The sequence below is a fragment of the Platalea leucorodia genome (genome assembly GCF_965183815.1).
Source record: "Platalea leucorodia genome assembly, chromosome: 2".
Lineage (NCBI taxonomy): Eukaryota > Metazoa > Chordata > Aves > Pelecaniformes > Threskiornithidae > Platalea > Platalea leucorodia.
In genome coordinates this window covers 91,349,802-91,377,166 of record NC_138824.1, presented here as the reverse complement: position 1 = coordinate 91,377,166, position 27,365 = coordinate 91,349,802, and the positions used below count along the sequence as shown (strand labels likewise).

Genomic DNA, 27,365 nt, shown 5'->3' with positions numbered 1-27,365 from the left:
AGTGCTACGCAGCCCACTAACAGCATGCATTTTTAAATGTTTACTTTCCAAGTCCAAAGAAGGAGAGCACCAGGGGGGCGAAAATAAAGAGAATTTTTTTGCCTCTGTTAGGGGGGTAGTATCCTGTACATTATATATAAAAGAAGTGCTCCAGACACAGTACCCAGATTTTTGAATAAAAAGAATCCTTTTCTTCCTGATGTTCACCAGTTACTAAAGCATGGGGTTAAAAAAGAAAGAATTGAGAAGACAGACCAATACATTTGGAAAAAAAAAAAAAAAAGTGTCATTATTCTAATAATTTGGCAACACATCAAAGGATTAATCAGTTGCTTTGAACTTTAATGGCATACACAGTTTCACTGCCTAATATTAACTTGCGGAGTAAGAGAGCTCTTCTCTAGCCACTGAACTGACTGGTAACAACCAAATGAGGGGGTGTCAGTTTTGCTCAAAGTAAGCAGCAGCTGAGCTCTCCCATGTGCTTTGCAGAAAAGAACAGGCATGTTTTCCAGACTTACGCTTATTTGTTAGTTTAAAGTTATCCTTTCTGTGCAATAAGAATAAAAACAGAGGATGCCAAGAGTAAGAGACTGAAGAGAGACAAGAATGAAAGAATGACAGTTTAAAAATCCATCTGCCATGCTCCCAGATGATCTTTCTTCTTCCTCCCCCACCCAGGCTCCCAAAACAGATTGTGCTGGGGAAAAAAGTGTCAGCATTGTCCAGGCTTAATCTATGGTCCCCACCCCCTGTTTTATAATCTGTTTTGGCTCTTCCACTTTCAGCTTAGTCCTGTGTCTGTGTAATAATACAATTCCTGGTTTTCTCTATTTTTCTGATCATAAAAGCCATGGGAATACATACACACTGTCATTTTCCCCCATAACATATAATGGACTGTATGGTCACTAACCTCTGATGAAGCTTCCTGAAAATAGCATTAGATTTTGTTACGTTTGACAGGAAAGAAGCTCAAAACAGAAAATTTCAGGGTGCAGGTGTGGTCTTATGCTATAGTTTACTTTCCCTTTTTTCAAGATGAATTCAAGTTGTGTTTCCTTGCACAGTAAATAAGACTTAAATCAGCTATAAATTTTCCAGACAGTTTTGTTCCCCTAGGAGAGGTCGTGCAGTGATAGAACCCTTTACTTATTGGACGCAGTCTGACAGTTCAAGAAGGGGTAGAATGAGATCATTATCATCACATATCAAATAATTAGGAGACAGATTGCTTCTCTTCTGAAAATATTGGGGGTGGGATTGGGAAGAAGAAATGTTGTGGGTTACTCTTAAGGGGTTTTACTCCTGGTTGGCAAGAGGAAGATGGTGAGCTCTAGAGCAAACCATGTGGTGCCCAACCTTTTCCACCAGTCCTCTTTGGGAAGGAATAAGGAGGATTTGTCATCTTCATTTTGCTATATACTTCCCTTCTAAGGGAGGCACAATTCAGCCCAGACTGCTTGTCCTCAGCCTTGAGGAGGAGACGGTGCTGCAAGGGAAGCCGGGCAGGTGCTTGCTAAGTAAGGGGCCAAGATCTTTGCTGCTTAGCTCAAAAGTTATAATTGCACTCTGAAGATGTAGTAGGAGAAAGAAAGAAAAAAATAGCTGCGTTAGAGATTTTGAAAAATATGAATAGAAAACCAGAGTTGCATCTAGCAGATGAATAGCATTCATGACAAGAGCCATTAAATCACTTGCTAAATTATGTCACGTAACTATGTTCATATCTAAAATGAAAAGGAGCTGTCTTGGAGCTTCTTGGGAATTATTTAGCTGAATTGATTTCCTTACCTGTATCCTCACTCTTTTAAAGGGCATGGCATTTTTCTCAATATAATTTTGTATAATATCAAGGGTTTTTATAGTTGTATTTCAATAAAAAAGGAAAAAACCCATATTTGCACTTTGTGAGAAAGTGTGTCCAAAATAATGCTCTCAAATTTATCCCCAGCCTTCGTTCAGGACATGTCACTTCTTTTACTTGTTGCCTGTGCTTGTTTTGCTTCTTTCTCTGTATTGGATGAAAACTTTTTGCTCTCAGAGGTGACAGTAGCCACTTACACCTCTGCATTGTTTTTTAAATCCACCCTTTCTCTTTTCTTAAAGTTCTCTCTCCAACTCTCCATCCACCTCTGCATTCTACCTCTTCCCTTTTCTCTTCTGCTCTCTCCCATGTGACAGTAGTAAAGGCGGGTTCTCTGTTCCCTGCTTTCTCTCACTTCTGCTGAGAATGATCTTTCTGAAAACATAAAAGTATTTATTCATCACTGAGGGCTTTACTTTCTTTCCTGAGCTATTCAGTGTTTACTTCTCCCTGAGTTAGACTGGAAACTCCTTGGGGCAGTGACTGTATCTTCCTAGATTTCTGCAGTCTTTGACAATGACACCTAAATAATAAAGTGGCGGGGAAATGAGATATCATAAATTTCATTTTGTTTTAATTAAGATGAAATTACTGTGAACTTTATCTCAGAAGCCACCCTCCCTAGGGGATTCAGTATCATATGCTGTATTTCTTCTTCTAGCAGATATAATCCTCTTTCTGCATCCTTAGTCTGACATAAAACCAAATTCTGCTTGCAGTTTCACAAAGGCATCCTTTTTCTCTGCTTGGATTTGCACAAAGTAGTGACTAAAAATAGAATTAGTCACCAAACCAGAGCCAGTGCAGAAAAGAAACTAATCTTGCCTGCAATTTGGTGGCCGCAAGGGGTCTCTTACCAGTTAACATGGGTTTACTGTAGCAGGGGTCCATCTAGGTTTGTGCTTTAGCGCAGGTCAGAAGTATGTTTCTGAAGCGCATTCCCTGATGTCTGTGCTTATTACTGTGTATTGGCGTGCATCCCAGAGGACACGCCCTGCATCCCTTCGGGAGGAAGCTGAACTCAGAGATGCACTCCGGGTTTGGCTGATGGGCACAAACTCTCAGTGGGTGCGCAGGGCACCCGGGTCACACTGAAGCTTCCCCCAAAAAAGCTTGGTGATGCATGCACGCCTTGAGGGTGTGCTGGGTTGGCAGTGCCAGCCCCTTCGTGTTACAAAGCTGCTCCTCTTGGGCCGCATGATTTGCTGTGGCCCAAGACAACTCTGTGAGATAGGAGAAGGATGGCAGCAAATTTCTTTGGATCTTGGATGTGAGGAAATTACTGCTCGTAAAGTCACTCCCCAGTTGCTGCTGGAGGGTGCTTCGTCCTGTCTGCTCCTACATAGTGTTCGCTCCCTCACCCCTGGTCCCCAGGCTGCCTGTGGGCATTGCAGCTGGCTGTGGCTCTTTCCAGGATGGTTATTGAGCAGGGAACCTCATTCAAGGAATAGCAGTCTGGCAGTGTCTTATGTACGAAACTGGTGATCCTGTGAAAATTGATCCCCTCGCTTTTTAATTGTTTTTCAAAGGAAAAGATTCAATTATGTTACTTATATAGTTGCTGATCAGATAGAATTATTTAAAACTGAAAAGGTAAAATATTTGTAGAAAAAGGTTAACCCTTGACTAATACTGTGAAATTATTTGAGCCTCAGAATTGTCCAAGGGGTTAAGTGTTTTCAAATGATCGCCAGAGGGAACAGAATTAAGCTCATATATTTTTGTCATGGGTTACTGTTAGACAAAATCACATTGAACAGGATTGTGAACCAAGCAGCCTTGATTTGAAAAGGCTGACTTGTTGATTTTCACAGTACATTTTCAATTAAATGTTACCCAAAAGCTTAATTATCATTTGGGAGGATAACCATTGTACTGTGTTATAGCTAACTGCTGGAAAAAGACTCCTCAATAAATTTAATGGAACTTCATAGCATCACGTTGCTGTCAAGGAGGATGTTCTTGTGATAATACCGTATCGCTGGCAGTGGAAGCAGAACAGCACCGGGAATTTTAAATAATTGTGTCTTATTAAAGACTGAGCTTTGTGGAAAGCAGAAATAATAGTTAGTGGAGTGTGGCTTTGCAGAACAGCTTGCCAGCTGGGCTGCACCAGGGAACACGCTCCTTCATCTTCCCAGAAAAACACACGTGGAGCAAAGGAGTTGTTTGTTTGGTTTTGGAGTACTCGCTACAGAGACCACAGAGACTTCTCTTCTAGGTTACTTGCCACATGTGCAACAAGTTGGAACACTTTTAATTATGTGTTTTGAAGGACAGATAGGCTGGATTTTAAGAAAGTCATAATCTTTCTTGGTTCTGGTTGCAAGTCCTATTTTAATTTTTGGGTATTATTTAGAGCATGAGACTGATAATATTTGGGATGTTTTCTGATCCTTTTTCTCTCTAATTCTGTATTTTTTAAATAATCCATATCTATATGATTAAATTTTTATCAGTTACATACTGTCTTTTATTCCTAAAGGCAAAATATAGTTTGTAAGTATTGCAAGCATATGTAGAAGAAGGAAATAGTATTACATGAGCAAAAGCGTATGTTCTTGTAATTTTGAATGTTCATACAAGCTATCAGTTAAGATGGCACATTTACACTTAATTTCTTTCTTAAAACGTTTTTAAAGGATCATCATCTTCAGGAGAAACAGCTTAGCATCATTCTAATCATAAAAAAGATACAACTATAAAAGTTTCCTCATAGAAAACGTTACAGAAGTATGTTAGTCCTAAGGGTAGTTTTGTTTTCTACAATATTTTTCTATGAAGTATGCTAATGGTTTGGGGATTCCTTTTAAAAAAAAAAAAAAAAAAAGCTTAAAGCTCTTCAGTGTGTATAGACATGACCTAAATAGGGACCTAGAGTATCACATTTTGCTTACCTTGCCTTTGCTAAAAGATTTTGAAAGATACCTGGGGACCTAGTGGGGTTATGAGCACCACAGAATGAAAAAGAGGGTTTTAGTCAGGCTAATCAAACCCTTTGTGCCTGTTACTCTTAACCACTTTACTTCTCTGGCTGGCAGTAAATTCTGAGAAAACTGTGGGTTTCTTGCCCTCCAAAGCATCCCAGTAAATACAGCAGACCCAGTATCTGATATTCTTAATATAAACTTAGAAAGAAGATGGGCAAAAATTTACTTGTAATGTGCACTGGACTAGGTATATGGTGTTGTTCTGCTGGATGCCCAATAACCTATATTTTTTATAAAGTCTGAAAGTTGTTATCACTTGTGAAAAATCAGTTACGCTGACTGCAGGAGCGTGCCCCTGAGTGTGGGATGCCTGCGGGGGAGCCGCCCTGTCTCGCCCCACCAGTGCTTGCCACGTTCTAAAATTGGTGCCCGCCTGCGTGGCTGAGCGTCTGCATGCATGCACACTGGTTTTTACAGGAAATTATCCACGGGTAAGGCTTTTAATTTTGCGTAGCACAGGGAATTGAAGGAATTTAAAGGGTGATTGGAATTTGACATTTCTGCCTTTTTATTCTGAAAGATACTTTGATTAAAGTGTTGGAAGGCTCAGCTAATGGAGGCGTTGCTGCTATTTCAGATATACAGGGTATGAGATTTGAAGGCAAGCCAAATCACAATGAGACAGAATAATGATGTCCTTGGTTTATTTTTCACTTGGTATATTCAGGTTTTGATTGGATTCTGAGTGAAGCAACGGTTTTCTCTCCTAGAAAGCACTGCTGGTCCTTGGAGGCTTGCAGCCTGTTATCAAAGCAGAAGTGTTTTCTTGTGAAGGTCATGGACTGCAGTGGCAGGAGACAGGGAGAAAAACCAAAGGGGTGGGGTGGGGGAGGAGGGAGAGAGGAAAGAAAGAAAGAAAGAAAGATTTCCTTATTGGTCCTAACCAGGTACAAGCTTCTCATAAGAAACATTTCTGCAGCGAGACCTATTACTACTTTGACCCAGCTAGCACTCTGGTGTGTATATAGGCGGTGTATATATCAAAAGATTTGTGGAGAACTCTGAGGTCTCTGTCCTCCTCCTGTGATGGACTGATGGTGAATTTGTGGACGTGATGTGTACAGCCTTACTAATTTGTACAAACTCTTTTTTTGCGTTGCTTTTAGTGGAGATTTGCACAAACTCTTTTTTTTTGTCTTTTTTGCGTTGCTTTTAGTGGAGATTTTTAGCAGCCCAAAATGAATTATTACTTTGCACTAGATTTCAGGAAGACAACAATATTTCTTTTATTTATTTGGCTTTATTTACTGTCAAACTTCTCTTATCATGTGATTTAGTACATATTTTATGCTTATTCCCTGCCCCACCCTTCCAAGCCCTGCAAACGATGCTGAAAATAGAAATCAGTGTATTTTTATACCGAATTCTAAGGCCACATTTATAAATGCTTTTTTGACTGATGGTTATTCACTCTCCAAAAATGCAGAAGATCCAGATTAAAGTGTTTGCTCTGCTTATACTCTGTTTACAGAGGAGAAAGTTTCAGTTGCATTGGATGTTGAATGGAAACCAAAGGTGAAGCCAAGTAACTTTTCACAAAAAGGCATTCTTGTTTTCTTGCCAACATGAGAACAATTCCTTTTATAGTAGTCTGTAAAGGACAAGCATGTTATAGGGTTGATTCTGTCCCTTCTGTTTATCCTAATTATTAAATAAATCAGTTCTGAAAGCTCTAACAAGAGCAGGGAAGGAAACTTAAAACTGTGAAATAAATGGTGAATTTAAGGAGCAGTTATCTAACAGTAGAATGTATAACACTTAATGGGGAAAAAAAAAAAGCACTTTATGAACATAAGGAATGATCTCAAATCTGAATTTTATTTTTTCCCTGTAATTGTTTAAAGTTCCATGATAGCTGCATCCTTGCATACAGGATGGCTCAGTGATACTAGTGTAGATTTAAAAGATGTTGCTTAAATCAAGATGCTTTCTAGAGAGCATGTAAGTCGAATTTGTACTTAATTGTATCAAATTCCTCTATTAGGAGTAAAAGATATCCCCAGTGAAGTGGTATTTCTGACCTGATTACCTGAACGATGTAAAGCTTGAGAGAATGTAAGTTTGGGCACATTTTTGCCTTGGGAAAGGAAATCTATTGGATTATGTTATCCACCTCTATTTCGTGTTCAAAACAAGGCATGTCTATTCAGAATCAATTCAAAATTACTGCTATTTTTAGCACAGTTGCTAACTTAATAGTGTTTTTTAACTGTTACAACTAAAAACCATAATTGGAAACATTTTATGCTTTGAAACAAACTGAATGATAGTGAAAGTTCACCCTTTTGTCTTGTAAGGACAAGCCTATTTTTCCTAGGGAATAGGGGCTGAATTGTGAAGCCCAAACCCTTTCTACTGATACTGTTGTCAGCTCTCTTATTTTCTCTTTAGTCCTTTTGCCACTTTCCCTTTTCTCTGAGTCATGCATATCCATTGCTGTACTGCTTTAGCTACTTTAAATAAGCCCTTTCCTCCTCCAAGAAGGCTTGCTAATTTTTGCATATTATCTTAAGCTGACTTATCAGTCATTTTGCCAAGTCTTCCCAGCTGCTGCTACTGCTGAATTGATTCATTTTGCTCTTGACACGTTGCAGACAAATGTGAAGCAAAGTTTACTTGACCAGTAATCCTCCCCTTAACTGAAGGAAGGACGTGGTTCAAACAAGGACTTGTTCCGAATGTGGCCAGAGTTTTTTCTCTAAATCTGCCTACCGTAAACACAAAGGTTATTTGCTTCTTATCTGGGAAATTCTTATCTAGAAAGTGAAAAACATCTAAGCCCTGAATAGTAACCAAGGAATTCATTTTTTCCTGGTGCAGTAAGTCAGTCTGTGGAGGGTTTTTTTTGTCGGACTATGAGCTCCTAAGAGGTGTTGTGTCTGTCTTGGAGTGCTTCCAGAAACTGTTGCTCAGCCTATAAACTGATGAAATTTCACAGTCTCACAGACCAGCTGAGGCTGGAAGGTGCCTCTGGAGATCATCTACTCTAATTCCCTGCTCAGAACAGGGTCAGCAAGAGCAGGTTGCTCAGGGCAATGTTGACTTGGGTTTTAAATATCTCCAAGCATGGAGACTCCATAAGCTCTCTGGACAGCCTGTTCCAGCATCTGACCATCCTCTCACAGTATTTGTTTTTTCTTCTTATGTCCCTATGGAATTTCTTCTATTTCAATTTATGCCCATTGTTTCTTGTCCTGTCAGTGGGCACCAAAGAGAAGAGTCTGGCTCCGTCTTCTCCACTCCCTCCCATCAAGGATTTATAGTTATTGATAAGATCCCCTGAGCCTTCTCAGCTTTAGGCTAAGTCCCAGTTCTCTCAGCCTCTCCTCATCTGAAAGGTGGTCCAATCACTTAATCATTTTTGTGGCCCTTTGATGGACTCGCTCCAGTATGCCCATGTCTCTCATACTGGGGAGCCCAGCACTGGACTCAGCACTCCAGCTTTTTCTGACTAGGGATGAGCAGAGAGGAAGGATCACCTCCCTTGACCTGCTGGCGACACTCTGCCTAATGCAGCCCAGGGTACCATCAGCCTTCTCTACCGCAAGGGCACACTGCTGGCTCATGCCCAGCTTGGTGTCCACCAGGACCTTTTTTGAAAAGCTGCTTTCCAGCTGGTAGGTCTCCAGGATATACTGGTTAATGGAGTGGTTCCCTGCCATGTGCAGGACTTTGCACTTCACCTTGTTGAACTGCATAAGGCTCCCATCAGATCTCCAGCTGGACTTTGTACAAAAGTGCAAAAATGGATAAAAAGCCTCACAGATCTTTAGTTTAAATAGGTATAAGCATGTTGAGATTTTAGTTTTGATATCTTTAATAAAAAAAGAAATCAAAGTAAGCCCTTTAAAATGTTTGTTGCCTTCCAAATGAATGCTGTTATCCAGTGTACAGTCAGTGTATCTCTCTCATAGAAGAAGTGTAGTTAACTTTGCCACTTTAATCCTTTAGATGTAAATAAATTGTTTGTTGCATCTTTTTCCTTACCTGTCTTATCTTTTGGTAATTTTTGTTATCATCTTCTGTTATGATGATAATTTCAGTATACTTCCTGATTATTTTAGAGTAACAACAAACAAAAAATATAATAAGAAATGTTAATTTTTTTTCCAGACCATATTTGTTTATGCCACCTAAGTTATAAGCCCTATTTTTAATTGTGTTTTCACTTGTTAAAGTGCAGCAAAGAAAGAATTAGCTGCTTCTTAAACTGTTAAATAGTTTATCCTGCAATTATATGAATTTGTAATGTAACTAAATGCTGTCTGCCTGATAATACAATCTGCTCAAAGTCAGTCTCTGTGGCATTATTTTACTCGGAATTTTTTGAAATTTAGCATAAGTTGTTCGAAGTGAGATATTTGAAATGTTGACTTTATAATCAGAAGTCATTCAGTCCCATTCTAGTGAGCAGGGCTCCCAGGTGGGAATCTATTGGAAACCTGAGGACTGTTGATTTGGAAACTTATAGGATATACTTCTATATAACAGCTTTTTGTTAAGACAGAGAGTATTTTTGAGCCAGAAAGAAAATGTACCATGTGTGTTACAACTTCCAGGATTCCTTAAATTAATCCCACTTCTTTGAAAGTTATATTCTGTTTCAGTTTTACAGCACATAAATTTGCATCCTCTCTATTTTATTTTATTTTAATCCTTTGTATTCTAATTTGCATCCTCTGTAGCCTATTTCTGTAGCTATACCCATAGCTGTGGCCGTTCATGGGAAGTTGCTTTTAGAAATCCACTATTTCTTTCTCACACAGAAACAGCACAACCCTCTGCAATTGCCGGAGGCCTTTTCCTAATAAACACCAGAGATTGTTTTTTGTCTATAATGATGTAGTTCTGTATTTTCTACATGGTAAAAATCCTTGGATTTTTTTCATTTTTGAGCTTTGTGGTGAGAATACATTCCCGGGGAGTTGTTGTACCTAAGTTCAGAATCTGCCAAAAGTTTTCAATGGACTCCCTATTCCATATAATCTACAGCATGCAGTTTCAAATAAAAATGAATGTGTCAACAGTTTGCTTGTAGATCTGTGACACAGTCAATGGGTCTACAAGAATTAATTGGATATTAATTGCCAATATGCTGTGCAAAATTCTGAGGCCCAGACAGGATTATGAATTTGTAATCATTGTAAGCAAAAGCCTGGTTATTTTTTCGTCGATGAACTTGAATACTGAAATTAGGTTGGCAGAAGAGAGCAAGAACATATTTTCTGTATGAAAAGAGAAGTTGTCATTGCTGTGGCCAGGGCTGAACTCATAGCTGGAAACAATCAAAGCTGTTGCTAGAAAGAGGAGAGTCCTAGAGGTGAGTTTATGAAGTTTCAAGCGTCTTATATGATGGTAGTGACAGTTATTAGCTATTACAGCAATTGTTAAAAGATCTAATTCTTTTGAAGCATATCACGGGATCCTTGATAACATGATAGGGAAGGGAATGAAGAGAAAACATTTTAATAATTCCAGCATTAACTCATTAGCAAGATGCATATTGGCTCCTGCACCTGTGTATCAGTTAGAGAGAGTCTAAAAGGGCGTATACGAGGGGAAAAAGGAAAGTAACAGCAAGTTTCTTTATGTCAGTATACAGTTGACTCTACTGTAATTCAAATGCATTCATAATCTAATTCTCACATAATCTAAGTTGAATGAATGTATAAAACGTTATAATTATTATTGATATAGTATAACAACTGAAAGTACTATTTGTGGGAAATTGTATGCACACTTCAATTAAGCTATAATATAAATGCAATTTAAAATGTAACTGCAGATTAAGTGTAACACTCAAGCCTGACTTCATGCAGAGAAAACCCTCTTATGGGACCCGAACTATTAACAATATCATTATCATTCTTAACAGACAAAAATGTCAGTGCTGTAAGCTAGTCAGAATTGCACCAGAAAATCAATGAATCCCTTGTTTCTGGGACTAATGCAGTTAGTACCCTGGGTTTCCTTATGTACCTTGTGGCCTTTCTGCCACAAGATTTCTCTACGGAGGCAGAGCCGCTGACAGGACAGGAGCTAGCTGGCAGTGCAGCAACTACATGCACTTAGGCTTCCACTTTGTATGGTCATTTATTCATGAATTTGCATCTTCTCATGCTTACAATAAAAGAAACGTATTTATATATTTACGAAAGAATTACAAGTATTTATTTTGATGATACAAATATTATGGTAAGTGGTGGATGCCTGAAGAGTAGGGGGCTGTTGGAGACAGTAGGAACTGATGGAAAAGCAGAAATGGGAAGGCTGTATGAAGCCGCACAGGGATGTGGGGCAGAGGGAGGGAAGCAATCAGCCAGAACGCAGATGGAGAGGATTCAAGGAAGGATCTGAGACACATGGCAGCCACAGAGCTGTGCCACCATAATGCACGCCTGCGAGGAGCTAGCACGAGAATGTAACATGGAGAAAACACTAAAAAATATGAGTAAGAATAGCAGATATGGGTGTTATTTTAACAGTCTTTACTTCTAATCTGCATCTTTGTGTCACCACATCTTCTCACACTGGTTGGCAGGTAGGTTTGCAAGACCTTGCTGCTGCAGTTACAGCTTTCACAAAGTGAGTATGAAAACAAGGATGAGCAAACACAGGTTTCTCACTCAGAGCCCTTTCCAGTTCCCCCCCGCTTCCCTCCACGACAGGTCTGCTGTATGTCACTTCAGTATGTCTCCCTATAATCTAAATCATCTTGTTCTGTGTGTAGAATAAACCACATGATTGGTTGATGCAGCATGGCATAAATTACGGATTATGCATAAATTGTGATAGGTCTAATTAATCACAGCCTAAGTTAATTTAGACCTCACTTGTAATATGCCTAGTTTCTATTTAGTTTTCACACCTAATTGGGACATCTGTATTGCACAGCTTTGACTTTATCCCGGTTTGTGGATAGGAAGGAGTTGGTATGAACTTGCTTATTCTCACTGAAGCTCAGAGGAGAGGCCTCCATAGACACCAGCAACCAGCAAGAGTTTCTAGGAGGCACCTGTGTTCTTCCAGGTGCTTCCTACAGGTCTTTCCACCCACCATGGCTGTGTGGGTTGGGACATGTCCACCTTCTGTACTGGAGGCTGAAAGCCACAGAGGGAAAGCTGCTGCTCACATTTGGGCTGAGGCTGCAGCCTGACAGGCCCACGTACTTTTGAAACAGAGACATATTCACTTGAGGCTTGAGGGAGGGAAGAGAGGAATGCCGCAGTCTTGCAGGGCTGGGGCCACAGGAGGTCCTCTGGGGCTGCTCCTGTTGTCCATTGTTTGGGTAGCGGTGCCTGTGCCAAACCACTCCGTCAGCTGCATAGTGCTGGCCCTCTTTTGCTAATTTATTTGTCATGGTTCTCCCTTCACCCCCGTCCTCCCACCTCACCAGAAAATATTAGATTCATTTTTTACATAGTTTGAGTAAAAGATGTTTTGGGGCCTGCTACAGCTTGGCACTAAAAGCTGGGCAAGTTGGACTGGGCTTGATTGCCCTTCACAGCAGGTAAGGGGAGCATTGGCAAATGTCCTGCTCAGTGTCTTTCTTCACTCTCTTTCTTTATTGTCAGTAACTTTAAGTTTTTTAAGTAGTAACACGGTTTGCTGTGGCCACTGATATTGAATTGAATTTTCCTTTTTTCAGACAGCCTCCTCATTACTGCTAAGAACCATCCCAGCAGTTACACTGCCAGGCTTGACCCCAAATCATCAGCAAGATACACTAATCGCTTCTCCTTCTCTGAAAGGATCTTATTCCCTTACTGCTTTAGAAAACTAACACCACAACAGAACAAAACAAAAAAAAAATTCTCTCTGGAGCCTTTAGTCATGAGGCAACAAATAGGAGTTACCGTGGATTTTATTTCCATGGTATCGATAATATTGCCTCTTGATTTGTGAAAATGGTTGTTGTCATCTATAGTACTTTACTCTCTATCTCCAAAGAACGTAAGTCTCACTGTACGATGAGACTTCTTTGAGCCAAGAAAAATAAGGTAAGTGCTCCCCGTGACAGGGTGGGAAAACCTGACTGTTCCTCATCTTCTTCCTTAGTATTAGGTTTGCAGACTTTCCAGTCTTTAGCTGTGAGGCAATTTTGTTTTCTAGTAAATCTCTTCTCCCAGAATCATTCCCTTTAAGTGACTGTATATATTTAATCACCTCTTGATCCTTGACAGAAATTCCTGTCTTCTTCCCTTTCCTTAGGTATCTTCAATTTCTCTTGCTCTGTTTTCAGTCTTCCTTTTTGCTAGTTACTTGGAAACTGAGGAAATAAGTGATAGAGAAAAATAGGAATTTCTCCTGGGAACCTAATTCACATTCTCAACTGGGAGGAAAAAGTGTTTAAATGATATTAGGAAAAAACAATGCTTGTGTTTTCCTGTTTATTGAAAACATTGTGTAATGTATTTTCCTAAAGAAAGTGGGAAATTCAGTACTGCTTTCATGTTTAATGTATACCACATTTAGTGTTACAATACTGTGAAATATTAATAAACTTACAAATCTTTTCCCTTGGCCATTTACTGTGAAACTTGACTGATTGCAGCTTTTCTGGTTTATTAATTCATAGGCCTAAGTTGAGTGCAACAATGCTGTGTTCAAAGATTTCTTTTGATAATGACTTTGACTTAAATCGTACTGTGAAAGGTATCTGTGATGATCTTCTCTCTTTCTTGTCTTGGAGCTTGCAGAGTGGGTGACCTCACTGCCTGTTCAAAATTAGTATTATTTGCCTCCCACTAGGTTCTTGCAACTCTGCACTGCAGTTCCTCTAAACTCTTGGGAGTCCACAAGTCTGCTGGGGACAAGATGTTGTGGGAATTTGCCAGTCCACCCTTGGTTAATAATTTTACCATTCAAAGATTGGTGTGCTTAGTATAGATATATAAAACCAGTTTATTTTCTCCATAATGGTACTTAGTTACAGTAAGAAACATACTGAAACATCACCCAGTTGGGGATCCCTCTTGGCTTTTTAAACATTTCTGCTAGAGCATGAGGCTTGCTGGCCTTTCCAGCCCACATCAGGTCTTGCCATGCCTTGAAGAACTATTCATACTCAGGTCTTTAGAGATGGCTTCTAGAGGCATCTTTAGCCAACAAAGAAATTCTTCCTTTTTGCTTTCTCCTTGTTCGGTGCAATTTGGCCCTAAGATATCAATAGGATATAATTCCTTTTGCCTTTTTTTCTCTTATTTATTAATCTATGTCTCTATGATATACTTTGATAATATAGAGCATTCTGGGTCTAAGATAGAAGCCTTTTCCTCTTCTTTGTAGCTGCCCTACAAAGGACTCAAAAGGTATTTGCACAACTAATAATTTCCCTGATTTAGAACATTGAACTTGCGGGAGATTTGCACAAAGGTCGTGTGTAGCTCAATCAGCAACAGATTCAAAGATGCACTTGCTAAGTGTGGATTCACCCTTTTCCTGTTAATGCAGACATACTTTGTTCAAAATTTGGGGATTGCTTTCAAGGACTATGTCACAAATATGTTATTCTCATTATTGCTTAAACATGCTACATAATTCATTTTTTGTGGCTAAAGCTTAACTTTGCCACTCATGGTTTCCCTCACCAACGTTTGAGTTTGCTTTAAACATCTTTAGAGAACTTAGGTAATTCTGCATAGGTTTAACAATATAATATACTGTGGACATGTATATAGTTTATATGTATAAGAAAGAGATTATGTGAATGCAGGATGCTCTCATTCTTTTACTTACAGCTAGGTCCATAGTTAATTACAAATTGAGAATTGCCTAAAATCCTATTATTACAAAAATGTAGGAACTGTACTGAGTGCAAAACTGCATTCTCCCTAGTGATGAAAGTTAAAACTACTCCACTAATTAGCCATGAAAAGGCTAAGAGGGGATCTAATTGCTGTCTTCAGCTACCTAATAGGTAGTTCTGGAGAAAATTAAGTCAGACTCTTCTCAGGGCTGTACAGGGAAAAGATGAAACAGGTTTCCAATATAAGATACCAGGAATATTTTTTTTTTTTTTTTTTTTTTTTACCATGGGTGTCACCAGTTAAGCACCAGAGGAGGTTGCCCAGAGGGGTTGTAAAATCTCCTCCCTTGGAGGTGTTCAAAACTCAGTTGGACACAGCCCTGAGCTACTTGATCTAACTCTGAAGGGGGTGTCCTGCTTTGAGAACAGTGTTGGACTAGATGGCCTCCCTTGCAACCTATATTATTCTGTAATTCTATGTTTGCTTTACAATGAATGTCCTTTTTTTTTTTTTTTTTAAATATTAAATTTAGTATAGAGATATAGCTCAATGGATTTTCTAAGAAAACCACTGAAAGTCTGTAACTTATCAGTTAAACAAAAAATTTATTCTTGGAAACTATTTATTTATTTATTTACTATTCTGTTTTCCACAACTTGTGGGGTTTGTTCCTCACCCCCCCCCCCCCCCCCTTGGGACTACTCTGCCAATCCTATTTTGTGCCAACTTTATTTCAGTGAGACACCATGCTAGGTGGGTATTTTCTCAGCGTAAACGTTCCAGACTGTAGTCTCCTGTAATCATTAGAACTGCTTCTCAATGATACATAGAAATAACAATACTTTCTCTACCCAATAATGCAATCAAGAATGAGCCTTGGCAAGTTTAGATCTATGTCATCTAATGGTACATAGGGCAGAAGGCTCTTTTTTCTTGTAATTGTGCTCAAAGCTCTGCACAGCTGTTTGTCTCAATCTGTGGGCCTCGCACAGGCCTGCTCAAAATAGTTTCCACTGCACAGAAGTAAAACAGATTTGACCTGGATTAACTGGAGCATAGATTCCTAATGAGCCAGATGGATGAACATTCCTGTTTGGCAGAAATGATAGTTACAGTGTTTGCCACAAAAATGTCAGCAGTTGCCTTGGTTTTCGCCTCAATAAAAGAAATAATTTTAATCTTGGTCTAGAGTGGTTAAGTAATGACTGCTGTGAGGCATTTCCTTTGTGAAAACCTTATCTTGCGTCATTATGAATTTCCCAGGGAGGATCCAAAGCTTGAATGCTGAATGAGGTTTCTCCATGTGACTCTGAGGACAGTGCCTGCCATCTAGCCCTGAGCTGGATTAAGCATCCAAAGAACATTGTTGTAACACTTTAGTTTAAGTAGGAAGTATGGAGGTTTTTCTTTCATTCACATCCCTTGCGCAGAAAGCGGGGAAAGGTCAGAGAAACTGCTCTTGGGTACGCATCAGGCAATAATTTGTAGAATGCAACATTGAAGATCCCAACAGTTCAGTGTCCAAGTGTAGAAAAACTTTCTTTGTGGATGTATCTGTTCTCCAGGCTCCTCTGTCCAGGCAGAAAGGGAGTGCAACAGTCCCTGCCTGATCAGCACAGTGAAACAGTATCCCAATGCTGTGCCTCAGACAAAATGTTGACATGTTGTGTGCAGCTTAAATAGATGACATTCTCAGTGCAGGTCCTTTATCGCCACCCCTCCTGCCATCTCATTCAACTTCAGAGAGCTTTCCCATGAACTGACAGTGCTTTCACAAAACATGTAACGGATGGGACAGCTACTGCATACTTGTCAGCTACCCTAACCCAACTCTGCTGCGCATTTGCACTTGTGCCAGCTTCTGGCTTGCAAGAGGAATGGGGAATTGCTTATGAAATAGGCTTGTGTTCATTTTGAATAGGTACAGATACATACAAGAACAGGGAAATACGCTTGAAAGACTGTATGTATTGCGGGGGGAGGAATATATGCAAAAGGGATTGGGTTCTCCTACTTAAATACTAAAAGGGAACAAGCCCTATCTCTGTTATCCGACATAGAAATTCCTGTAAATTCACTGGCAAACTGTGAACGATACATAAAGACCATGTAACTTAATAGCTGCTCTTCCAAATTCTGTTTTGACCTTTCAGCTATAAAAGGCAATTCCTTAGAGTTTCCAAAGGTACAGTTCATTGCTCTTTGGTTTAGTGTTACAGAGCAAGTATAGTACGTAATAGACCTTATTACAGTTACTTTTTTCTCTTCGCAAAACCTTTATACACCTCTTTGACCTTTACAATAAAAAGTGCAAATACGGTTCAGCAAATGTTTCCAGCATTAATTTCTGTTATTCAGAATTACAAATAAGTGAGTCTTAATCCATATGGACTGTATAAAGCCTGTTTTATTCCTTTTTGCTTTACTCTTGTTTTGATAGTTTTTCTCAGTTTCCATTCATCCAATATCCTTCCTTGTTCTTAGTCCTTTTCTAAGTTTTTCCTCTATTTGTGACTGAACAGACCAGAAGAGAATTTTTGTACACCATGGGATTATTTGACAAAAAAACCCTGTAAATCACAATAACTTAACCATGTAAAATTGATAAGATATTTTCCATTTCCTACTGCTCTGGGCAACCCATTATCCTTTCCTTCCACTTACAAACCTAAAACCTGAAGGTTTTTTTATTTAGTCTTTTTTCCCACTGTTTGAGTCTGTTTGTTTAAAAAGGAACTTATTACTGTGCAGCACGTGCATATGAAACCCAAAGCATTACTAAATTAATGATGGAAGCAGGAAGAGTCATAGAATTTTTTCATTGTTAGGAGAATGAAACAATTTACGCTTCAAAGGTGTGACCTTAGTAAATGCATTGCTGAGCTGTTTTCCTTTGTTTAGCTTTAGAAAAAAAAAAAATCCTTTCCAAAGATCATCAAATATCCCAAAACCATAGGAACTGTTAAACACAAATGCTGTGTATTACTATACGCTCACACACAGGTTTTATTTCTGCTTGTGGGTGATGTTACTTGTGAGGATATACAGATTGGTTTAAAAGGTGGAAGCAGGGTATCCATTACTGTCATTATCTATTATATTTGCAGCTTCATTTTTCCTGAAGGCAAGAAGAGGGTGAATTTTGTAAGGAAGTGAGACGATACATGAAATCTATGCTTCATGCGTTGTTTTTCATTATTTTGTTTAACTGAGTTCTTGAATATTTTGGACAAGAACAGTTAGAATTGCTGTCACACCAGTGGTGGTTTGTCACTTAACTCTTGCTCTGACACAGAGTCTTTTGCACTCTATAAAATATCCTCTGCTGATATACATGTATATAGTTCATTTGACTTTAATTGAGGATCTGGCCCAGGCTTTGATCTCTTTTTAGAACTTGTCCAACTTTTCCCTTTATGGCCAACAATGTAGTACCAGATTTCTGCTAGCTGAATACATGTACTATATATATAAAAAGTAACGAATGACCTTTAAATAGTTACCAGTGGGCAATTTTTAACTCGTTATAATAGTTTGAAACTATTTGGATGCCCTGTCCTCGCTGCAGTATGTGGCACATTAACATTCCAGAGCCCACAAGGACATTTACTATGAATTGCAACAGTGTTTTCCTCCGTGGCAGCTTTCAATCCTTTCACGTAGTAGCTGAGTCGTAGTCTGAGCGACTTTGCAGTGCGGCGACAGTAAGGAGGACTGGAAAAGCACTATTGTGGGCAGTATACCAGAAAACAGTTTTTAGCCAATGCTCCCCTCTAAAACAAACAAACAAACAAACAAACAAACAAACAAACAAAAAAACAACAAAAAAAACCAGGCACCCCAGAATCTACAGAGTTCCCATTATCAGCTGGTGAAATACATTTCAAATGGCCATAGCTGCCTTAAATTTCAACACGTGTACCGTCTACATCTAAATGCAAAATAAAGGTTGCAGGCTAACATTTGGAAGAATGGAGGAAAAGGCCTATTTCCTGACATAATAGTGTTGAAACCAGTGTCGCACAGAATGGAACTTCATGCTGGGAAATCATTTTTTCTGCAAATACAAAGCTGTTAAACAGTCATCAGGAATGACGGGCTTGTTAAGTTTTTGTGTCCAAAAAAACCACAGTATAGAAATCGAGTATGGCGGTATATAGGCTCCATACATACACATTTTGCTGAGCCCATGGAATGGCAGAACAGTGAATATGTTGCTTCTTTCCAGCTTTAATTAAGTCTACTTTCTGCACACATAGCCTGTATTAAGCATAAATGGAGCCATATTATAGAATACAGCATTAAAGGAGATATCTTGAATAAGGAATAAAAGAAGAAATAGTTACTTCCTTCAAAATGTCAAATAACTGACCTAAACTTTCCATAGGAATAAATATATTCTAAGAATTGCTTGAATTTATTGAGGAAAAATATCAATAGGAGGCCATAAATCTGGAGTTTGATATAAAAAAACCCAACTTCTATTTTATTCTTTGTTAGTCTGCTCTTAACAAGATTCACCAAAGTGCAGAGAGTTTTATTTTGTAAAAGGGATTAATTTTGTTTCATTTATTCCATTGGGCATTTTCAGTTTGGATTTCGAATACTCCGCAGCTCTGAAAAGCAGAGTTGGCTTTCACCACCCAAGTGACTGCATGTTGGAGGATGATAGACAAATTTTATTTGAAGTGATGGTTGTTGTAAGAATAACAGCTGAAATTGTAATGGAAATAAATAGATCATATATCAGCTTCTCTAACAGGAATAAGTGTTAAAGTTTTTAGGATTGATATATGTGGCTGAACAAAAGCTGTGGATACTTAGGAGCCTGTATGACACTACCTGGATTGATCAGGGAGCCAACCTTTTCAATGGCAGTTTTTGCAAGTATCAGGGCTAAATCACTCCCGATTCATTATGCCTAATATTCCTTTTTGGCTCGTTCTGGTACTTGAGATGTTTTTGATAGGAACTGTGATGCTCAGTAAATGTGACAGAATTCAGAAGATTTCAGTATGTTCCTTTAGACTTGAGGCCAGACAGTCAGTGATCACTGAAGACTGTGAAATCTCCTTTCCCTTGTCAGGGGCAATCTTTGCCCGGGAGAGGGTGCTGCCTCTGTGACAAAGTGCCATCGTTTACCACCTCCTTGTGTGTACTGAGCACTGCTGCAGCAACTGTATTTTTTGTTGATATTTATGCTTGTTTGCAGAAAACGTGTTCTGAAATGGCTGTAAACTATAGCAGGGCTTTTAAAAAATAATCTCTAAATCAGAAAGTTTTTTACTGTATTTTTTCCTGTATGCTGACTGTGCAGTATGCAGGTGAAGCCTGTCTTACTACTGCTTAGAGCACACGCATTGCTCTTGTTCACAAGCACAGTGAAACCTTTGTGAGCTCCTGTGCTAGGGATGGTTCATGTCACTCTTCTGACCCCAGAAGACACAGATCAGCAGTAGCCTCATAGCTGAAACTAGTGGTAACAGGACCATGGGCAGGAGAATATCCAGTTCACAGACATGATCTCAACAAATGTATGAGCATTTGAGGGTTGGTTTGAGCTTTAACATATGGTTAAAGCAGTACTTCTTCAGAAAAGCCCAAGTTTAAATTGAAGCTGATGGCCAAGTCTGGTGAATTGTACCAAACTTATTGCTGTTTTGTAATGTGTAAAAATAGACACAAAGATCAGAGATACTTTCCTAGCCTCCTGTGACCAACATGAGAGTCTGATTCCCTGTAGATGAAAGATTAGTGCACTAACAAAGTCATTTAGGTTCAAATAATCACAGTATTCCATGTGGCCCCTTTGTGTTGCTTTCATATTAGAGTGACTTCTTCCTTAAAAGCTTTCTGTGCAGCACTGGAAGAGAGCAAAGTCAAATAATTCTTCTGTATCTCTTTCTTGTCAGAAAGGGTGAGTGGAGAAGTGACCTTTTAACAGTTCAGCATTGAAGAACTGTATTTTGTATGAGCTTTTTTTGTTGTTGTTGTTAATAAAGCAGCCCTGTCCTGTAGGAGACACAATAAAGTGGATGGCTATGAAGAGCAGTGCAGCACAGCACAGAATTCCAGCAAAATAATATTTTGACATACACCCCTAGAAATACTTTTATTTGGGTTTTGTAGTACTAAAGGTAGGTTGTTCCTCTTCAGACAATTAGTTAATAGGTAAGTTACCAAGAGCTTGTGCATTTGACCTACGCAGGGGTCTATTAAGAGAGTAGAGAACGTCAGGTTTGTGGAAAGATTTGTAATGTATGTGTCAGTGGAAACTATGCAAAACAGATATCAGGAAAAGCTTGGCTGTTTGCATTTAGATCAGGGGAGTTTTTTCGTATTTTATGTGAGAACACTCATGTCAGATCCAAAGCCCACCTGGCCCTGCATCCTAGCTCTGATACTGGCTGATCACAAGGTAGGGAGGAACAAGTTGAACTCATAGAGTTATCTCTGAAGTCTACTTTTCCAGTCTTTAAAAATGTAAAGTATCCCTCCTTTGGGGTTTTGTTGATTTTTTTTTTTTTCTTGGAATAAACCTGCAAACCTCAATGAACCCTCTTGTCGAATTCCTTACAGTAAAGCTCAAGCTGTAAATGCAGTTGTGTTTTGGTATTATCTCATATGTCTGGTTTACTATATGCAAAAATGATGAAGAAAATCTGTAAGACAAAGTAATAATTGTATCATGTATAAAACTGGCTTGAGCAACGACACTGCATTAGTAGCCATATAACACTAAAACCTAATAGTTTGGTCAGTATTACTATAACTTAACCTTTCATTATTTAGAATTGAAATCAATATCTCAACGATTAACTATTTTTATGTAAAAAATCCTTAAAAGTTTTTCACAAAGCAGTGATTAGTTTGTTAGTAATATCGTGCCTTAAGTTTCAACCTATATGCGTTAGCAGAACTATTTTCAGTAGCGTATAAAAAAATAAACTGTCTTTAAATAAAATATCTTTATCAATGATCTGGACAAGGTGATTGAGTGCACCCTCAGTAAGTTTGCAGACAACATCAAGTTGGCCGGGAATGTTGATCTGCTGGAGGGTAGGAAGGCCCTACAGAGGGATCTGGACAGGCTGGATCAATGGGCCAAGGCCAACTGTATGAGGTTCAACAAGGCTGAGTGCCGGGTCCTGCACTTGGGTCACAACAACCCCATGCAACGCTACGGGCTCAGGGAAGAGTGGCTGGAGAGCTGCCCAATGGAAAAGGACCTGGGGGTGCTGGTCAACAGCTGGCTGAACATGAGCCAGCAGTGTGCCCAGGTGGCCAATAGCATCCTGGCTTGTATCAGAACTAGTGTGGCCAGCAGGACTAGGGAAGTGATTGTGCCCCTATACTCGGCACTGGTGAGGCCGCACCTTGAATGCTGTGTTCAGTTTCAGGCCCCTCGCTACAAGAAGGACACTGAGGTGCTGGAGCGTGTCCAAAGAAGGGCAACAAAGCTTGTGAAGGCTCTAAAGCACAAGTCCTACGAGGAGCAGCTGAGGGAACTGGGGTGGTTTAGCCTGGAGAAGATGAGGCTGAGGGGAGACCTTATAACTCTCTACAGCTACCTGAAAGGAAGTTGTAGGGAGGTGGAGGTCAGTCTCTTCTGCCAGGTAACAAGCGATACGATGAGAGGAAAGGGCATCAAGTTGCACCAGGGGTGGTTTAGGTTTGGATATTAGGAAAAATTTCTTCACTGAAATGGTTGTCAGTCCCTGAAACAGGCTGCCCAGGGAAGTGGTTGAGTCCCCATCCCTGGAGGTATTTAAAAGACATGCATATGTGGTGCTTGAGGACATGGTTTAATGGTGGACTTGGCAGTGATAGGTTAACAGTTGGACTTGATGATCTTGAAGGTCTTTCCCAACCTAAATGACTCTATGATTCTATGAAACCATGTTATTTCTTCTGAAAATGTATTATGAACCTAGTGCTTGAACTTGAGTAAAAAACCCCAAAATTTTAAAAATCAGGCTGATCAATGTGACACTGGAAGTCTGAAATGCCTCCAAAGACAACAGACCATAGTAAGTCTTGATCTTCATTGTTCTCATCAATTTTCATACTCATAAAATTAACTTTGACCAATTTGAATGTTTCTGTTCAGCACTGCTGTATAGCTTGAAAACTGGCGGAGGGATGAAAAAAAGGCTAACGAAAAATTAGCTTGATAACAATTTTTTAATGAGGATTATTGTTGCTTTCTGTGCCAGAATCAGTAATGATTTGCTCCACAGTAAAGATTCGGGGTTTTTTTAATTTTTCTAGGTTATTTTCTACTTGAAAATAGAATAATAAATAAGAAACTTAAATTAACCAGTAATCTTGAGTTAAAGTAATGATTGATAGCAAAATAGTTAGGATCTCTGCACCTTTCAGGGTAACAGTAGCTGACTTTCCTTTCAATTAGGTCTGTTATGAAGGACTTCTGTTGACATTGGTCTGAGGCTTGCTGGTGTCTGACATGTACCTAATAGATGATTTCTCTCTATCTATGAAATAATCTGCACTAGGGATAAAATCTTAAGTAACTGAGCCCAAAGCTGTATGGCATAATGTTTTCTTGGTGTGGTTTCTGTGCTATGCTGTTCTTCACAGCTGCCATGTGCAGATTCCAGTGGAAGATTCAGGTACAGGCTTTCAGATGTAAGCAAAAAATAGAAGCACCATTAACTAGAAATAAAATGTAACATTGAAAAATATGGATAGAAAAGAACAACAGTGAGCTTTAGTTTGACAAGTACAAAGATGATGCATTTCAGGATGCGAAGGCTGGCTGTTCCAAGCCTTGCAGGTGTTTAGGGGATGGAGAAAATCCATCACAACTGATACATTATCAAAAATCTAAACAAAAAAAGTACATACAGACAAAATAACTGAATATCTCATCAAAAGCCCTGAGGTTTTTTCCTCAAAAATTAACACAGAGTAAAATTTCACTGCACATGTGTGTGAGGTCTGGTTCATGAATAATCACTTAAGTGTGGTTGTAAAAATAATAGAAGGCATCTTTTTTTATCTGTGGATTTTCTCATTTTGGTGGGAAAAAGTATTCAGTATGACTTGAAGTCTGAAATGTAGAATAATATACAGTGGAACATGGAGGGTAAAAATCATCTCCATTTTTATATGGCTGTTAATTAATTTGCTCAGAAAATATAAATTTTAAAGTTTAAGGTAGCATAAGTGATGTTACCTCATCTCAGGTAGACCACATGAAATTTTATTAAGTGCAATTAAGAGTAATAGAAATTATTAGAAGGTTAATTTCTAGCAAAGGACTAAAACTTTTCGTGCAATGGCATTTATTTGTGATTAAACTTGCAATGTATTTATGTGGGGAGGAATACCGAGGGGAGGTAAGAATAAGAATGCACAGTATGAATGTCAAGCTAGAAAAGCGGAAGGACGGAGTATACTGATGCTGATGTTATTTAGCTGTAGAAAAATCCTTAAAAGATTGATACGTCCTGGGTGCTCAATTTCTTGAGACTTTAATTTAAACTCAGGGGGGAAAAAAACCATGTACAATAGGGAACCATTGTGTTCTGTCAGGAAGACAAGTGGATGAGAAAATAGGTCTTTTCCATACGTATGGTCTGTCGTTCATTTCTCTCTGTTGCTGATAAGGAGAGCTTGGCCAAATGGTGTTGCCAGTTACACGCGTGTAAATCCATGACTTGAGGGTAAATGAGAACAGAAACTGGCTGCTCTCACCATCTCTTTTATTGTCCCTCACACTCAGCTTCTCTGATTTGTTTTTATTTATTTATTTTTACCTTTTTTCTTTTTCATCATTCCGTTTACCTTTATTTTGCTTTGGCTTGCAAGATAACGCGTAGATTCTCTGCCTCGTTACCGACCTCCATGTTACACAGATCTATTGCCATTTTACTCTACTGTCCACTGAATCCTGAAAGTTAAACAAATACACAGGGAAGGCAGAATAATATCTTAATCTGTCAAAATCCTCTCTCATGTCATCTTTTGTGATCATCTCTGCGTACATGTCCCTTCATTGTTCATAGTAATTTTTGACAGTTGTTCCTGACTGACAGTAATAGCAAGGACAATGTGCCAGGACTTTATCATGATAGTCAGTGGAAATCTGTCATGCTGTCTTCGTAGCTTTGACCTGTGGCAAGTGAGAGGCACTGGGAAATAAAGATTGATCTCCTTCCGTGAGCATCTTATGTTTATTGGTTTTTTTCACCATTCTTTTTATTTCTTTTTTTCATAGCATTCCTCAGTTGCTCTTTTCAGTTTTTCCTTCCTTTTCCTAAACTGCTTGCTCTTCCTTGTTTTCCCCTATGTATACTGCTCTTGGAAAAATTTCCTGCTCTTACCAACCTCATTTACACTTTCTTTTCTCATTTTTGGATTTCATTAGGCTATGGTTTTCTCTGCCTCCATAGCCACATCAGAGAGAGGTGTTTTGGAAGGTCACATACCATTCCTTCATGACCCCTGTGTAGGAAAGGAGTGAAAACTGTTTTCTCCTTCTCTCTTCAATTTCTGCAAACCTTTTTCTGAATCATCCCCGACAGGCACCTGAGCATACTGCAGGGACCAGGACACGGGCAGGTGCTCCTGCCCAAAAACCTGATGGATACCTGGGGATCTCAAGTCAGTTCCCAGACTAGTCAAGTGCCAAAGGAAAGCCAGTACCTCTGCCCTTGGTGGAGTCAAGATCTTAACTCTAGCACTTTTTGCAGTGAGTGAATAAATGTTTTGGTATAACTCAGGAACTTCATTTAATAGTTTAACCATTCTTTTAGCTTTTTGTAAATAGGGTAAAGATTGAAAATAAGACCTTCAATGAAAGTGTCTTGCATGCTAATGAGATCTGCAAGGCGCCAAGAGATAGTACAATAGTTCCTCAGTCCTTTATAAAATGCCCAAAGGTTCTATCCAAGCAATAAATTAAATTTATCTGTTAAATCAAAGTCTTTTTAAAAATTAAATGCAAAGGACATTTTTAGTAGCTTTTTTATTATCACAGCGATACTTTTATAGTGCTCTATGAATGATTTTTTTTTTTTCTTCAATGTCACTGAAACTTCATTTGATTCAAACCAGATTTGGTAAAAATTAATTCCTTTACAGGCTGACATACTGTACACTGAGATCTAGCCTAAATATATTTCAAGGTAGATATTAGTAGTTAGATCAATTTCACCTAATTTTGGCTACCTAAAAATTAATCATCTGCCATTTCCACTGTGGTCAGAGGAAAAAGAATGTCAGATCTGAAGGGTGATCCATGTCACCTATATCTTAAATACCAAGGGAGAGATACATCCTCCTCTAAAGGCACCTTTCCTTCTTGCCTGAATATAGAGGGAGCTTAGGCAACTATTTTAACCTACAGTCATAATTTTGAACTGGCTAATTTACCACTAAATGCTCACATTTGGTATATTCTGCACGGTGTGAAGAGAAGGGCAAGGTCTGTGATAGACAGGAGAGTGGTGGAAACTCTCACCCAAAGGGGCAGAGTCGTACCAAAGCCATGGATCGGACTCAGTAACTTCGCATGTGCTGATATTTCCTGGTCTGTCAGGCCATTCCTGTTGCACAATTTTAAGCGATAACTAAAAACAATATGCTCCTAGATGGTGCAAATCAGACGACTGATTTTTCCCTTTTCCAAAGCTTTTTCCATGCTTTTATCTTGTTTGGCTTCCATGATGTGTGTGGAGGAAAAAAAAAAAAAAAATCTTTTTATTATTAATGCAGAGAGTGTAAGTATTTTTTTGTAAAAGGCATTAGTCTCCATTACACATAATTGACCAATTACTGTGTCAACACACAAAGCAAAAACATGACCCATTTTGATATTTCCTATTGGTATTAAACACATTTATTACATGTGCTAAATGAATTACTTATTTTCCGTCAAGGCAGGAGACTAGAGAAGATGAAATATTCTATTTTATTTTAGCAAATCATGTGTATATGTTTATTTCTAGATGTGAAATACAGACCTTTTAGTATATTTGTCTTATTTATTTTTAGCAAATTTAAAATTGTAATTTCTTAGGGATGGATTTCTTAACCTCAGACCACTGGGGTTTTGCTACTTGTTTTATACTATCCAGGAGCATAAGTAGGAGAGTTTAATGTGAAGCACTTGGGTTTTTAATATTCCCATGAAAAATCTAAGGGAAATGTCATCTTGACATATTTTGCTGGCTGAAATTCCACCCTACCTGAGAACCCCAGTGTTCCAGATGATAATTTTGTCTTAATGGACAGTTTTAAACTAAGAAACCACCTTAGGACATTGCTTCTTTGTAATTAGTAACATTTTTCATCTCTCATTTTAAAAATCAGTAGATGAATAGAAACATTAATTCAGTGCATAAGCAAGGCTTTCATTTTTTGATTGAAATTGCAAATATGAGTTTTGACATCTTATTATTTGAGATAGTGTCTCTTAATAACTAGACTTGTATGAACATTTCTAGTACTTTGGTTGGATGATTTTATTAGGATAAAATATAAGCAAACAAATGTAAATAAAATCTTGAGCTCATAAATTACAAGATACCGTATTTTACAGACATAATATAATGCGTAAAAAGTGTAAAAAGATTTGCATAACAATAGATTGTAGATAATTTTTCCTGTGTTTATAAATGAGAAGACACTCTAGAAGTAGTATCCAAGATTTGTTATTTTTCTAGGGATCCAAAGATGTGAGTTCAAGTTTTGCCCATGAAAATGACATATTCAGCCAGATGCAGTGACATG

General features: G+C 38.7%; 1 protein-coding gene across 5 annotated transcripts in view; it reads left to right on the top strand.

Annotated features, from left to right (window-relative positions):
* The window catches only part of DMD (dystrophin), a gene marked incomplete at both ends in the record, with an annotated part of 1,307,865 nt that overhangs the window by 177,839 nt on the left and 1,102,661 nt on the right, over nt 1-27,365 (top strand). The window lies entirely within an intron of this gene.